The sequence below is a fragment of the Acomys minous genome (genome assembly GCF_964271855.1).
Source record: "Acomys minous genome assembly, chromosome: 19".
In the NCBI taxonomy this organism is placed as follows: domain Eukaryota; kingdom Metazoa; phylum Chordata; class Mammalia; order Rodentia; family Muridae; genus Acomys; species Acomys minous.
Genome location: NC_140499.1, coordinates 9178295 through 9195387, shown reverse-complemented (window position 1 = coordinate 9195387; position 17093 = coordinate 9178295). Strand labels below are relative to the sequence as shown.

General features: G+C 46.2%; 1 protein-coding gene across 1 annotated transcript in view; it reads right to left on the bottom strand.

Annotated features, from left to right (window-relative positions):
- The window catches only part of SLC7A14 (solute carrier family 7 member 14), a 111908-nt gene that overhangs the window by 57766 nt on the left and 37049 nt on the right, over positions 1-17093 (bottom strand). The gene's annotated exons all lie outside the window — the stretch shown is intronic.

Genomic DNA, 17093 nt, shown 5'->3' with positions numbered 1-17093 from the left:
CAGCGAACCTGTTCGGCAGAACTTCGCGATATCAGGTCGTATACCCTAATGGCATAAGCTCCCAGAACATTGATATTATAAGATGCTAAATGCTACTCCTATTAGAATTAAGATAGTTTTAAGAGTATAATGAAATGGTATTTGGTGGCTTGGCCTTGGAGCCTTAGCTGCCACCCTTTTGTTGTAGTTGCCTTTGTATTGCTAATAAACCTCTCTTGCTAAATTGTACCACTTGCTCTTGGCCTGACTCTTTTGTTCCGGATTCTGAGTGTAAACTCTCTGCTCGCGACAGTCCTCTGTTCCTCTTTCTCCCTCACTCCACGCCCCCACCTTGGCCATGTCCAGTCTTGTGTTTTCCTTCCTTGCTCTGGACTCTCCCAGAGGCCTCTGGTTGTTCTCTCCCTGGTATCTGCAATAAAGACCTTCTCCTTAGTGACACTTTTGAGTGGTCATGTGATCAGTTTATACACTACTCCCTCTACCCCTCCTGCTCCTCCTCCTTCTCTCTTTTTCCTCTTTATATTGCATTCAGTCTCTCTTCTCTTCCTCATCTTCATCTTTCTGTGTCTTCCTTCCTGATTGGTGAAACCATAGGAGCCACGGATCGTCGGGGCCAACGTTGGGCTCTTATAGGAAAATGAGTGTGGATTCATGGCTGTCACTTCCTTCCCAGTGAGAGATGCACTGTTGTGGCAGCCCTGGCAAGCTAGTGTAGACTGGGGCAGATTTAAAACAGGGGTGACACAGTACCAAGTGACTCACCAATGTGGATAGGGAAAATTTCACAAGCCCCACCCACAGATGACAAGCTACAGGCAATCAATGGCTGGAGAGAGACAGAGAGACAGAAAGAGAGAGAGAGAGAGAGAGAGAGAGAGAGAGAGAGAGAGAGAGAGAGAGAGAAAGAGAGAGAGAGAGACAGAGAGAGAGACAGAGAGAGAGAGAGAGAGAGACAGACAGACAGACAGACAGACAGACAGAGAGACAGAGAAAGTGTCAGTGTTCTCCAAGGCAGCCTCCTGGTTGCAGAGTCAGGTCATCCCTAAACATGCGCATACAGGCTACACATGTATATGGAATTCTTTAGTAATGAAAGAAGACTCATAAATTTGAGAGGGAATGAGGGAGGTGTTGGAGTAGGGAGAATGAAGGATGGAAATTATGTAAACACAGTACCAATGTGTGAAATTCTCAAACTTAAAAAACAACAAAAACAAAACTGCGTGGTGAAGGGGGGTGAGATGTTCCCTGGAGAAACAGCGTTGGCTCTTGAGTAACTGGAGAGCTGGTAGTGCCCAGCATGGGGAAGAATGTTCTTGGCAGAGCGAGAAGAAGGATCTGAGCGCCATGAGTGAGTCAGACAAAAGCCACAGCAGCTTAACTGTAGCCACAAATGTGCCAGTGCAGAGGAAGCAATGGAAGGCAGGAAAGGTACAGCCCCAAGGTCACAGCCTTCTTCAGAGTGGGGCCAGGGCTTGGTGTAGCCTCCTGCAAGGCCAGTGCTTAGACTCCCAGCTGTCCTGATGGAAATACCCAGGGGTCAGTATGGTAGGAGCCGCAGGGTGAGCTTGTCCCTAAAGGCAGTGAGTGGCCACCAGGAGGCGTCACACAGTGGAGTACCATGACATCATGGCTTTTCTGCACGCTCACTGCAACTGCTATGCATGATGGGAGGGCATTCATAAGAGACCCGGAGGTGAAACAAAGCCCTGTTTGGGAATTTTCACAAGCATAGTCCAAGTAGTAACTGTAGTCACTACCCAAACTGCTGGCTGCAGAATGCTGTCACCTAAGACCACAGAGCTGCAGCCCCGTGCCAGGCAACTGACTGAACATGGCTGAACTTTAATTAGCTAAGACTACCCACCCCTATTTGCATAACTCTGATTTACACGGCTCTTACTTCGATGGCGGAGATTGTATAAGTGGAAATGACATGTGTGGTGTTCTCACTAACCTTCCAGAACTGTGTTCCTTCAGACTGGAAAGTGTGAGTTAATTACACGCCAGGGAGTCACACACAAGGAAACTTACCCTACTCACAAAAGTGCTCCTCCCAAGTAGGCCTCTGACCCCAATGTTCCAGACTGTAGGGAGTACTATAATTACTCCTCAGCCTGCTTGCCTCTTGAAGCATCCTGAATAAACTATTTTCCCTCTGCCATTGGCTCTCAACCTTCCTAATGCTGTAACCCTTTAATACAGCCCCTCATGTGTGGTGAGTCCCAAACCATAAAATTATTTTTGTTGTTACTTCATAACTGTAATTTTGCTACTGCTATCAATCATGATGTAAATATTTGTGTTTTCTGATGCTCTTACATGACCCTTGATAGGCCCTGAAAGGGTTGCGACCCACAGGTTGAGACCCACTGTCTTTGTCGAGCTAGAAAGGGATGTCGTAAGCCAGGCCAACGCTCTCCCTGTTACCATGGTGGCTGGCCAGTCAGTCAGTACACTACACATAGTTGAAGAATTATCAGTCCTTTTGTTGGCAATGGCCTGGGGTATGGTAAAGGGGTATGGTGTCAAGTGTGTAAAGTGTACTTTACATGGAAGTGTAAAGTGAGCAGTTGTGGGGCTGCTGCCAGGAGAGAGGTTGGTAGATGAAGTACAACTCACTATTGGAGGCTCTGAGGAAGAGGGTCATGAGTGATGTAAACATAGACAGACCCATTTTCGGGTCTTTGAGGGGCGTAGGTGTGTGTTCCCATCTTCAGAACCCTTTGCAAACAGACAAACAAACAAACAAACAAACAAACAAAACTAAGCTTGGGACTGGATGCCCCAGGCCAGGTATAGTACTGCCCTATGCCACAGGAGGTAGTGAACAGGCCCTTCGCGTTTCCTGTCCTATCCTGGGTAGCTTAGTGGGGTCTCTGCTCAGCCCTCCTTTGCCGGGGCTGCACAGGCCACACACACGGTCTGCAGCTGTTCCCTGGGGGCTAGGGTCTTGGTGAGGCCTGTATCAGACATTGTCAGAAGGCCACCAGAGAAGCAGGCCAGGCGCATCAGGGGGGCAGCAGCTTCTATTTGCGTCCCATATTCTTGGTTACAAGAAACTGGAGTGAAAATGTGGACCATTAGCGAGAACAAAGGGTGACGGTGGCAAGAGTTTCTTCCTGGCTTAATTCCCTCCAGGAACTTACACTGAGCTCTTGCTCACTTGATCCAAACAAGGGTTTAGAGACACTGCCTTTCTTGGTCAGAACTGTGCTGAAGAGAACAAAATGTACAAAAGGAAGCTTCTAGGTGACTATTGACAATCTCCATATTCATTAACCACAGATTATGTTAATGAGAGAGAGCTGTTGTTGTTTTGGAGCTCACTGCTGTGGCCTTTCCAAGCCGAGCAATGAAGGCATGGTGTGCTTTGCCTAGCACTTGAATTTAACTTTCTCAAAACACTTCCCAGCTACCCCTAAGGCTTACAGAGCCTGAGAGCAGAGTCATCCTGGCTTCGCTCATGGCTCTAAGTCTGATGATGCTAAAAGCAGGTTTGTTTCAGGACAAAAATGATTATGGCTCAGAAGTTTACTCTGTAAATAAGTTACTGGTTTGTTTAGTGGCTAAGAGCAGAAGAAAAATGCAAGCTAACCAAACAGTAAACAGTCAGAAATCCATTCCCATCCCCTGCCTCCCGAAAGGTAGGGATTAATAGACCCTTCCACACTATTCTTGGTGAAGAGTGTCCGGTTTTTTGGGGACACATCTGGGCAGCAGGGACCATCAGTGACAGAGGCAGCCCCTTGAGTGTCTGACCAAGTACAATCACAACAGGCTTCTTCTCATCAATGTCCTCAAGCAGAATGGTTTTACAGTCAGGAGTGGAACCTGCCTGGTTGGTAAGCACCGCTGGTTGGTAAGCACCGCTGGTTGGCTGCCGGTCCAAAGGGCCCTTCTGAGGCCCCTTGTACTTCCATATCTCGGGGTCTAGGGCTAAACTTCCAGGCTCACGGATTCTCCAAAGGGGCTTAGGTTCTGGCTCCTGACAAGTGGTCCAGCCTGGGGCTTCAGATTCCAGTGTTGCCCTTCAGGTTGGCTGTCTCTAAAATGGGGTAAAGTTTGGTGCCTAGCTCTCAGCTATGGTGCACAATAGAAGGCACGGTGATGCATATTGTCAACACTGTCACTGTTGTGGCTCCTGATGACCCTTAGCAGGCCACCCAGCCCTCAGTCAGGATGTTTTCTACTGGCTGTAGACAGCACAACATGTCATTTACTCAAGGGACTCAAGTTACCTTGCTCAACCAAGCCTGAAGCAACCAGCTCTCTCTCCCTTATGTTTCTTCATCATGGCAAGAGAATGAGGTCATACAATGATCACAAAACGGCTTACAAGTCTGAAGAGTTCCCCAGGACATACCTGATAGGAGGAGAGAACTGTTTCCCACAAGTTCTGGCCTCCACACGTGTGCAGGGACACATGCACACCAGCATATGTGCACACGCACTAAATAAGTACAGGTAATTTAAAATTAGCGTATGAAGCTGGGTGTGGTGGTGCACGTCTTTAATCCCAGCCCTTGGAGAGCATAGGTAAGCAGATCGCCATGAGTTCAAGGCCAGCTTGGTCTACAAAGCGAGTCTAGGACAGGCAAGGCTACACAGAGAAACTCTGTCTCAAAAAACCAAAAAATAAAATAAAATAAGCATATGAAGAAGTCATCGGCAATGAATAGAATACACGTTAAACAACGACCTATGAGGGCCCGACCCCCCAGCCCTGGGTGCCATGTAGCCTCTTGCTTCTCTCTTAGCTCTGTCCTTCCTTCTTTCTTGGAAGGAAACTTTTATGATAACTGGTCCCTACTTCTCCTGTTGCCCACATGTCTCTGCCCAATCTTTTCTTTCAGTAAAGAAGAACCTGGAAGTCCCAGCAGGCACCCACTTGACTCTGATGCCCACTGAAAACAGGGAAACATCTTCCCCCATCCTCCTATAGCCTTGACTCCTATCCCCCAACATGGAGACACCCCTGTGGGTACCCAGGACATGGCAGGTCCACCTGCACTGGCATTCTGAGCCTGAATTAATGGTCCTTTCTGACCTTGGTACCAGTGACTACTTGGCTCTCTCAGCCATCTTGGTGGTAGCTTCTATACTGAGACCCTTGCTTTTGTTGTTTATTTCCCCCTGCCAGGCCCATCAGGTGTGGACTTTGATTTTATACCAGGGCCACAGATGCTTGTCTCTGGTTTGCTGTGACTATACTGGGTGGCCAGATACAGGGGTGCTGAATCACACACTTTAGGTCTGCTTAGTCCCACCAAAGATACCCTAGTATTTCTGGCTTGAGTTACATGGCTTCTACTGTCTGCTAATAGGTTTCTGGGATACACCTTCAAGTTTTTGAAGGCAATTGGAATTTTTTAGAGTCTTATTTTCCCTAGGCTGCCATCTTTAATATATTCTGTGATCAAAAGTGCCTCGTCATATGTTTCAACTTTAAGACAGTCATGTTCTGATTGGGCAAGCCAAATTTTATTGTGGTGGTTTGTTTTTGTTTTTGTTTTTTGGTCTACAAGAAGGTAGTAAAGGAGATTTTTTTTCTTTTGTTTTTTTGTTTTGCTGTTTGAGACAGGGTCTCACTAGGTAGCCTTTGGCTGGCTTGGAACTCACTATGTAGACTAGGTTGGCCTCGAACCCACAAAGATCTACCTGTCTCTTCTGCCTCCCAAGCACCAGGATCAAAGTGTGCCACAATGCTAGACTGGCCGTGCGTGTATGTGTGTGTGTGTGTATGTGTGTGTGTGTGTATGCATGCACATGTTTGCTTACATTCATGAGTGTGAAGGAATCTCTCCGAAACAATGCTATGCTGGTGACTGGCAGATCCACTTGACTGTACAATTGGCGTCGGTATTGGGGTTCCTGATTTTCCAATTATCAATATTCCTAATATACCTTTGCTAAATGATTTATCAAACACTTGACGAGTTTTTCTGATCATCTGCCATATTATTTAACAGTACGCTACCTCTTTTACATTGCGCACAGGATCTCAGAAGCAACTGACTTTGTTCTGCTTGGAGTGCCTCTGAAGGGGTCTGAATGGACGCCAGCCGCCCACGTCAGCGACGCGGAAGAGGGAGTACCATTTCAGCGTCATGTTCGGTCCTTTCAGGTTTTTTTCTGTTTCTAAAAGTTATTGATGGATTTTAGCCAATGTCTGAAGTGATGATGAGCAGCTCCAGATCTCAATCGATCATACCGTGCACCTGTCTCTTGTTGTGGATCTATTCAGAACCGTGGGTTTTGAATAAACCTAGAGTGCGAGTCTGCGCCACAAAGTCATCTTATAGCAGGAGTCAGACTGAGGGAGAAATCTGCAGTTGACATATGCTGTTCCCTGGCCTAGTGGAAATGAGATGTGCCTCTTCTGGCGTTTCCAATGACTCTAATGGCTAGAAATGTCATCTGACCGAGCTCAAAGTTGGTGGGTGGGATGTATTCTCTAGGGGAGTCACAGTGTTCGGCTAGAGGAGGGTTTGATCCAGGATTGGTAATATCTCAGAGCTCTGACAGCATACTGGGCGCAGTACTGTATTTTTCTTTGTTTTATTTATTAACTGAGTTTTACAGTTAGGTTTCATGTAGCACAGGTTGGCTTCAAGCTCACCACATAGCCCAAGGCTGGCCTACTGTCTAAACTCCCACACCCTGGGATTATTGCTGCGTAGCACCACCATTTCCATATTTTCTTTTAAGTCCAATTCCTGTCCCTCTGTCCCCACAAGCCACAACCCAGGAATAAACACAAATGTCTATTTAGGATCTCCAAGCTTAAAGAGTTTGCTATGTTCACTCCTGAGTGTCTACAACGAATTCCATAAATATGTAAGCATCTATTTCCTTTAATGGCCAGCTTAAACAAAACAAAACCCAGCTAGTTTATCTTTGCGCGAAGTAAATAATCCTCAAGTGGGGGTGGGGGCATTTCTGAGGATAGTCAATCTTTATGTGATCTGAGACAATATTCCCAGTTATGGGTTTCCCGTCCTGGCCCTGGTCATCAGTCCTCTAGGTTGGAGGATGTTATCTTAATGCTTCCAGAAAATTCCTGGCATTCTTCCCGGATAAGCGAGAAGCCTGGCTAAAGATCCGGCCATTTGACAGTGGGGGACTGGTCCTCCTCCAATGCCTGACGATTTGACATCACTCTCCCGCCACTGGTGCCACATCCAAGGCTTCAGGCCTCTGGTGTGTGGTCACCCCCTGACATCACCATCCGTTCTCACTGATGCCAGTTCCTGGGTCTTAGAGCTATTAGATGTCATATGTTATTCACTGTGCAAACGATAGTGTTATTAGAGATGAATAGCTTCCCCCAGATTTCCCTGGAAGACCCCTTTTAGAACAGACACATCACACAGGGAGCCGCTTAGTCTTTCATTCCACTGTAATGTGTTTAGGAATTTGCATTAGAATAACATTGCACAAGTGTTTAATGAAGTCCTATTGTATACTCACTTAAAATAGTTATACACATCAGTTAGCATAAGACGTAGAGTATCAGAAGTTACACAAAGGGGCTCCAAGGCCGCGGGGATGTTTGTTCTCTGCTCTCAGCGGCTACCAGCTGGAAGGCAGGTTAGGACTAGACCTATGGAGACCTCCCTCGCTGCCTGGCTGGACTGAGCAATATGGGGAGAGCCAGCGAGCGCTCAGAAGAGTGGGTGAGAGGGATTCCCGGAGCCCCTACCAGCCTGTGGTGGCTGTAGCTACTCACTAGACCAGGCTTCCAGGCAGCTGGCTTCTCCTCCCTTTCTCTGTCCCGGAAGTGAAATGCTCTTCTTCCTCCTCCTCCCTTCCTCTCCTCCTCCCTTCCTCTCCTTCTCCTCCTCAGCCGCCTCCTCCTCCTCCACCTCTTCCTCCTCCTCCTCTTCCCTTCCTACCCCTCCCCTCCCCTGCTGCCCAGATTTCTTCTCATGACTGAACCATCAGATATCTGACCCCAACTAATTTAGCCCTTTAGCATGGGCTCAATACCAGCAGCTCTCCAGGGAGTGTCTAAGCTCAGAGCCAGGTTGGGACCCTGACTCTAGTGTGCGGACAGCCACTGTTGGGCAACCCAGGCATATTGTGCAAGCCAATCCAATATCTATACCCCCTTCCCTTCCCGTCCCTACCCCCCTACCCCCCCCCCCCACGGTTCTGTTAGCTGCTTGTAGGTGATGCCTACAGTGCCCTTGTGCACAAAATTCCTGTCTCACCTCATGAGTGGCCATTCTAAAATAATGGGGTCAGAAGATGATTGTGTTAGAGAGCCACCCGATGGGCACCTCCACACCATGTGTCACCTCAGTGTCGCTGAGCTCCAGAAGCCACTTTATACCCACGTGGGCTGCACGGCCATCTCAGCATGCCCTCACACCCAAGACTGGACTCCTAAGCTACAGAGGAAGGGTAGACTCTTCGGAAAGCTCCGTGACAAAGCAGATTAATGTCATTACAGACCCAACAGAAGCCACTCCTGTGAGGTCCCTCTTGATGCTCACTCGTGCTCAGTGAACGGGAACAGCCCAAGGCTGTCAGTTGACAGTTCTGCTTCCTCGAGGGTCAAGAAGGCAGCCTGTCTCCTTCACTTGTCCAGCTTGGAGAACTTAGAGGTCACCCGTGTTCCTCGGCTCGTGGTCCTTCCGTCATCACAGCCAGAAGCATGGCGTCCTCTCCCTAAACTTCCCGCCCTTCTCTTCTCTCTCTCCCTCTCCCCTCCCCTTCCTCCCAGTGACTCATGGCACTGAGCATGCTCGACAGATGCTGCACTACTAAGCTATAAAAGGGAAGCCTAGGCTGGCCTCGAACTCTGAGTCCTCCTGCTCATTGTCATCAGTGCGGCCATTACTGTCATGACCCGTCACAGCCAGCTCTGCCCCTTTCTTATGAGGGCCTGGTGGGTCTATCAGGGCCGCTATTACTCCAGGACAGTCGGCCTGCCTCCACATCGCTGGCTTTATCACCTCTGCGAACTCTGCCTTGTTCTATAAAGTAAGAGTCTCACATACCTTGGGTTGGACACATGGACTTCTAAGGGGATGTGGGAGCATTTTACATCTGACACACCATCTAAGACCCACCCTGAGCTGCTTCTCTCTTCACATTTCCACACTGTTTGGCAAACGGCATCTTCTCTCCGCTCCCTCTGCATAAACCTGAACTGGTTCAGCCTTTTCTCTGTAGATTTTCTCCAAACCTTGCCCTCAGTGAAAACATAATCTCCTCTTGAAGGTAACCCTGGTAGGCAAGTTGGCACAGCGGCTTCCAGAGCGTGGCTGAGGTGACTTACTAGGACTACATACACATAGTACACATAGTGACATGTCTCCTAGCACGTGAGTGAAGTGGTCTCTGCTTTCCTCGTGGGATGCTGATCTCGAGTCAGGCCTAAGGAGACAGGGCATTCGTTTACCCAGCCTGCCTCACCTTCTTACTTGACTAAGCTTCATGTTTAGTTAGCTTCTTGACTATGTGCTCGTGTCTTCCACAGTTGTCTGCTCTTTGACAAGGAAAGCAGACTGCATAATGCCATGGTTTTTAGTTTTAGACAAAGTCATAGGGACTTTGGCTATCACAATGTGGGTCCCTTGAAGTTTGCCTTGGCACATACTGTAAGCAGATTTTGGTGTTTTTCTAACTTTAGTAAGTAAGGCAGACCATTCTATTACCACAGGTTTTTTTTTTTTTTTTTTTTTTTTTTTGTTTTTTTGTTTTTGTTTTTTTTTTTAGCAAATCTAACTTTGTTATAGGCTGGGTTAGCCTATGGCAATATGTTAAATTTTGGGCCATTCTGAGTGTCACTAAACACTGTTTCTGGAATAGGAATAATAAATGGCAACTAGTTCAAAGGTCAAGTGTGCCTGTGCAGGATAGGAGGTCATGTTGGAAGTGACATATGCCATAGGCTAGAAGACAGTCTCAGCTGCCATCGCTCAAATGCTGTCCACTTTGGTTTTTCCTTTTGTTTGTTTGTTTTAAACAAGGTCTCTTATTGGTCTGGAACTTGGAACTTTTCAAGTAGGCTAGGCTGGCTGGCCAGTAAGCCCCTGGGATCCACTTGTCTCTGCCTTCCTAGGGCTGAAATTATGTGTCACCATGCCACGCATTTTGTGTTATTGTTATTATGTGGGTGCTGTGGAATCAAACTCAGATCCCCAGGCTTGCAAAGAAAGCAGTCTATCACCTGAGCCATCCACCAGTCCCAATGTTGCTTAAAAAAAAAACCATTCAAACCCCAATATTTATTGTCTTCAATACACATGGTCTGCCCTACTGAGCTCAGTGGGTTTCTGTTTCTTTGTAGGAGTCAAGGGAAGGGAGGAGAACGAGCTAACAGAGTTTGGTCTTGATGAGAATTCCTCCTCTGAGTCAAGAGGACACAGCTCGGGCAGGAGTCTTCTAGATGTGTTTGTTATTGGTATTAACCAGTTGACTTCCCTGTGGATGCTCGGAGAGAAGGCTTGGGGAGACACATCCCTGTGGCCGCACAGCCTCCCAGGTCAGCAACTGCAATGTGGACAACTGACTTTGTGCCTCTGGGTTTGGAGTCTACACTGGCAACTGCTTTTGTTCTCTCTCTTCACTACAGATCCACTTTGGATGTCAAAGGTTTGGAGGCTAGCCACCTGTCTTTTTGAGATTCTTTCCACTATTATTAAAACAAAACAAAACAAAACACCACCACCACCACCAACAACAACAACCAAACCAAAACACTCCCCCAACAAAAAACAAAACAAAACAAAAAAACACAAAGCAAAATAAAAATAAAATAAAATAAGAATTAAAAAAAATATCTAGCATTCTAGAGCCAGTACTCGAAGCCAGGTAATTTCAATGAGACCTATCCTTTCAGTTTTTGTGATTTAACAATAAACAGATAAATGAAATCTTAAATTATTTATGCTCCATGAACTTTCAATTCTCAACAAAGGCTGCATCTTCCACACCCAGCCCCACTCAGCTCCTGGCTTATACTGTCCTCAGGGCACACTGTTCACTTTGCCGGGCTCAGTGGGTTTCTATAAATATTCATGAAGCACCTGGTGCTGCGTTGCCCCCCCCTCCCAGAGCTTCCAGGCTGGCTGGGGAGACAGGTGACCATCCAGCGTGATGCTAGGTCTCCTGTGGAACTGCCCTGCTGTCCCTTGCTTCGTTGTCCTTTCATTGTCCCCTCCCCCACCAGCTCCCTCCGTGCCTTCAGGCTCTGCTGGGACTCAATTGACAACTAATTGGTCATTATATGTTACATTAACCCCTTCCTCCTGTTCCCTGATTTCCTATGCGACTTCTAGCTCAATGTACATTCTTAAACTGTCTTCTGTAGGTTTCAAGCCCTTGAGGGCTAAGCTCTCTTCTGAAGCTTTTAGGTACCGAGTTTGTATCACAAACACAAGGAAAACAAACCTTGTCATGGCCTCCAGGGTGCTGCATAGTTTGGTATCTGCTTCATTTCTGAGTTCATCACGTGATTTAAGTGATGATTTACGATGATTTAAGAAAAGTTCCTGTTTCTAACATGTGTTGGGCCTCATTTTCCGCTTCTGGAATATCTGGCCATGGGTCTTTGCAGAGTTCAGTCCTCAGTATTTCCACCTCTGCTGACATGTTAATTCTGCAGCGATTTTAGCTCCACCTAAGTGATTCTGGGGTCCTGTACTCACTCATGCACTCACTCTACCATCTATTTTTCTTTCTTTCTCTCACGTATCCATCCATCCATCCATCCATCATCTGTTTACCTACCCACCCACCTCACCATCCATCCATCCATCCGTTTACCTAACTACCCACTTCACCATTCATCCATCCATCCATCCATCCATCCATCCATTCATTCATCCATCCATCATCTGTTTACCTACCTACCCACTTCACCATCCATCCATCCATCCATCTATCCATTTATCCATCCGTTTACCTACCTACCCACTTCACCATCCATCCATCCATCCATCCATCCATCCATCTATCCATCTATCCATCCGTTTACCTACCTACCCACCTCACCATCCATCCATCAATCTGTTTACCTACCTACCCACTTCACCATCCATCCATCCATCCATCCATCATCTGTTTACCTACCTACCCACCTCGCCATCCATACCTTGTCTTGTCATCATAATTTTAAGTAAATTATCCTGTTTTTGACACTTACTAAAGTGTCAGCTTGTTTTTAAAAAATCTGCCTCTGTCCTACAGACTGTGAACTCCCAAAGGTACACCCTTCGTTAAGTCTCCAGTGACTAGAGCAAGAACTCATGCAGTCAGCAAATGACAAATATTTGTTTTCTGCACGACTTTTTTTCTACAGTACATAAGGGAATATAAAGCACACATTTATTTCCTCATAAGAGACACAATCTCCATTAGTAGTTTCTGACAACCTCTTCTGTTTTGAGGCATTTTTGCAATGTAAGATGGCTGGCTGTCTTTCCAGTGTTCTTAACCTCTGAGCCATCTCTCCAGCCCCTGGATGGCTGTTTTTGCTAACCACTCTCTGCATTGCATCTGAGAGAACAAAACAGTAGAAGCTCCAGTCCTAGATTTTACAAATGAAAAAAAAATTCTTTCTTTGCCTCCCACAAATCCTTTTGAAAAATTGAATTATCTGGAAACAATAATGTCTAATTATAAATGAATTATCACTATATGACTTTATCCTTTTATGTTTATTAAAAGAAGCCTGAATAAAAACTACACAAGATCAGAATATAAAAATATTTACTGCTAAAATATTAAAATCTAGCTAAATTTAAAATTACATTTTTTGAGTAGAAGTTCCATACAGCTCCTTGGAAACATTGGGCTTTTATCTAGGCATTGTGGTAGAAATCTGATAAATCAGTGTATTCAGTGTGGAAGAGAAGACATTTCAAAAATCTGTAGTTTGCTTTATTCTTTTTCATCTGGGAGAAAAATAACAGGAGGCTTTGACAGCTTGGGGCTTTAATATATTTTGGAAGAACTCAGATGTACATTGCATTTAAGGAAGTGGTTCATTTTTAGCTTTTAGAAGGTTCTTTGAGAGATGGGAGATAGAGAGAGGAGAAGCCCTCTCCGCACTCCAAACCCAAGGCCAGTTAGCCTGACATACACACTGGTGAACAACAAGAGACATTGTCTCAAACAAGATGGAGAATGAGGACTCGCTCCCTAAGTTGCCCTTTGACCTTCATGCAAATGTTGTAATCACACATGTGACTATACACCACCCCCAAGGATGGTTTGAAAGCAAATAGGCCCTATAGGCTCATAAGAAGCAGCATCATTAGGAGGTATGGCCTTGTTGGAGTAGAAACATGTCTCCCTGGGGTGGGCTCTGAGGTCTCAGATGCTCAACCAGGCCCACGTGGCACTCTCTTCCTGTTGACTGCCAGTCTGCTTGTAGAGCTCTCGGCTACCTCTCTAGCACCATGTCTACCTGCAGCTCTCAGTGCTTCCTACCGTGATGCCAAGGGACTAAACCTCTGGACTGTAAGCCAGTTCCAATTCAATGCTTTCCTTTATAAGAGTTGCATGATCATGGTGTCTCTTCACAGCAGTAGAAACCCTGACTAAGACAGAACTTGGTACCAGAGACTGGGGTTTTGTTGTGATGGGCTTGACCATGTTTTTGTTTGGAGCAGTGTTGGCTTTGGGACTCTGGGTTAGGAAAGCAGTGGAATGTTTTAAGTGGGGCCTTAAATGGGCTACACTAGTAGGAGCACGGAAGACAGGGGTGCTGAGGGTGATTTGAACTGTGGGGGCCTGGCTCAAGAGGTTAATATGTGACCTAGACACCGTTCTTGTGATATTTTGGTTAAGAATACAGTTCACTTTTCCGCTTGTCCAAAAAAATCTGCCTGAGGCTAAATGTAAGAGTTTTGGATTAATTGTGTTGGTATTTACTCTTATGCATGTCTACAATGAAGAGGAGCAAGCCAAGCAAGAAAAATACAAATGTACAAATTGAGGGGGAAAGGGTCACCGGGAAAGAGAATGGAGCTAAGCCCTGTGTTCAGGAGAGACACAGATTAGGCCAGGTGTTAAATGGGCCAAAGGGAACGGTGACCTCAGTGCAAGACCCCAGCCAGCTAAGCTTCCAGTTTGTGAAAAGAAATTAAGGAAAAGCTCAGATCGGTGTGGTGGTGCACACCTTTAATCTCAGCACTCCAGAGGCTGCAGAGGCAGGCAGATCTCTGAGTTTAAGGCCAGACTGTCTACAGAGCAAGCTCCAGGACAGTCAAGCTTAGGCACTGAAGGAAACCATCGGACAGAGAAAGCTGGTGACGATGTAATTGAATGAGGGGCCATGTTCCAGCCCCAGCACGCAGGAGAACGTGGCAGTTTCAGCCATGTGGTTCTGGCTTTAGAGCCAAGGATAGGAGAAAGGGTTATGGACTCTCCGTTTGTGACTAAGGGGAGCTGTTGGGACCAGGCATATGTAGGGGTGTCCCTGTGTGGGAAGCTGTGAGGGTGAAGCCTGGATTGCCTTAGATACCCCAAGATGTGAGAATGCCAGAGCAGTGGGAGTTCTGCCGAGGAGAGCTGCTAACAGGGAGTGACCAGACCAAGAGAAAGAAGTGTGTTGCAGTCAACTAGCTGAAAGGAGTTGGAGATCTGAGAAGCATTTTGACATCAGACATAGAGATGCAGAGTTTGGAGCTGGCTTCCCTGTTTTCAGTCTTGCTTTGGTCCAGTGTTTCCTAACTACGCACTCTTTCCTCTCTTTTGGAACAGTAATATATATCATATATATAATATATATATACATATACATAATATATATATACATATATCAATATATCCAATATATCCAACAGTAATACAGCATCCATTGTATGTTGGAAGTCTGTGATCTGTCTTTTCATTTTGCTTTTACAGGGGATTGCAGTTAAGCGATTGCGTGAATCTCAGATGAGACTTTGAACTTTGGACTTTTACACAGTGCTGACTGACACTGGGACAGATGATGAGATTTTGAACTTTGGACTTTTACACAGTGCTGACACTGGGACAGATGATGGGGACTTTGAAGTTGCAGAACTTAATGTATTTTGTACTGTGCTATGGCTACAAGTCGATGGGGGCTCGGGAATAGAATGTGGTGGTTTGAAAGAAAATGGCCTTCATAGGCTCATAGGGAGTGGCACTTTAGGAGACGTGGCTTTGCTGGAGGAAGCATGACACTGGGCGTGAGCTCTGAGGTCTCAGATACTCAGCCAGACCCAGTGTGGCCCTCTCTTCCTGCTGTCTGCCTATCTGGATGGAGGACTCTCAGCTGGCTCTCCAGCACCATGTGTGCCTGAGTCCCACCGTGCTTCCTGCCATAATGACAGTGGACTAAACCTTTAAACTGTAAGCCAACCCCAATTAAATGCTTTTCTTTACAAGAGTTGCCAGGGTCATGGTGTCTCTTTATAGCAATAGAAACCTTAACTAACACCGCTCCCAAACACACACAAACAGAGATACAGAAGGAGAACATTGAACAACTATTAAAATACTGCTCTAAAGTCACATTATGTGAAAAATCATTCAAGTAGATGGTATGGAAACAACTACAACAAAGAGCATGGATGTTGGCCATAAAGTGTGAGCCAGATTTTCTCTCTTCTTTAGAAGGTGCCACGGTGTTAAAAGTGGGGACCTATGGTGGTAAAATTGGGGGGATTATGTAGTCATCTCTTCTATGGCTAGTGTAAATTCCTATAAAATGAGAAAAAAAGGTAAACTCCAACTTATGGTGGTTTGGCTTTAAATTGGTACAAAGGTGACTCTCACATCCGTGAATTCTGACAGTCTCCTGGATTTATGATGCTCAGTGCAATGCTCCTGTGATGCTGAGCAGCAGTGGTGTGCACGTGATCAACTGGCCTCTAACCTGGGATGTGGTGTCCTAGTTTTCAAAGTTACGCTGTTCTGTTCAGTAGGTTTGATGTGTTCAATGCATTTTGACTTTGTGTATTTCTAACTTACTAAAGGTTCACTGAGATGTAGCTGCGCAGTAAGCAGAGAGAGAGAGAGACATCTGTATTTAATTTAAAAACCAATCACAGATGGCTCCAAGAACAACACACATGCTCCCGCTCCTGGCTGTGACCCCAGAGGATATTTGTATCTCTTGGTTTTGGAGCTATGCTACCATGCGCCGCCATCTTGGCAAACTGGCTTAGGGTCTGTGCTCTCTATGGCATAGCATGCAGTTCACGTTATCAGGACCACTGGGGGGACAGACTTTGCCCCAGCGCCATGACTTTGGTGTTGGAAAGCTTGGCTTTCTTTCTCTTCATGTTGATGCCTCCAAAGGCAACTGACTTGTACAAATTCATCAAGTGTTCTAAGTATTCTAGCTATCTTCTGAGTATTATAGATATCCTCTATGATATCATAGGGAGGATTTGGGTGTCTTTAAAAAGCCAGTTATGGGGGCTGGAGAGATGGCTCAGTGGTTAAGAGCAATGGCTACTCTTCCAAACCACCCAGGTTCAATTCCCAGCACCCACATGGTGGCTCACAACTGTCTGTCTGTAACTCCTGTTCCAGGTGATCTGACAGTCTCACACCAATGCATATACAATTAAATAAATTATTTTAAAAAAGCCAGTTATGTTCTGTAAACATGTTTTTGTTTTAATCCCAGGTGTGGGGTATGGGGCTGCTTCAGATTGTCCACAGCAGCAGACTCCTTGCCTTGTGTGTGCTCTGGCAGGGGTGTGATTCTGCCAGCTGAAGATAACTTAATTCTGGGGACTCTAGAGAGGGCATGAAAGACCAGAGCCCCAAGAGACTGTTTCTCCTGCTGGTTCCTGTTCCTGCTGCTGCCACCGCCGCTGCTGATTTGTCAAGTGGTGGAGAGAAAAAGACAAGAAAAAGTTGGAGATATCTGGATGGGTCGAAGGCTAGACTTCCCTCAAGGAATTCTACATGCCCAATCAGCAGGAAGTGGCCTATCGAGGTCTACGCCCCCTTTTCTCTCTAACCTTCTGGCTCTCCTACCTGGTACTGGGATGTTGGAAGGGATTGGGGTGGAGAAGGGTGGTAGTTATAACAACCCAAATAAAATAGCTCAAAAGCAGGCCAAGAGGATACAAAACAAACAAGTCACT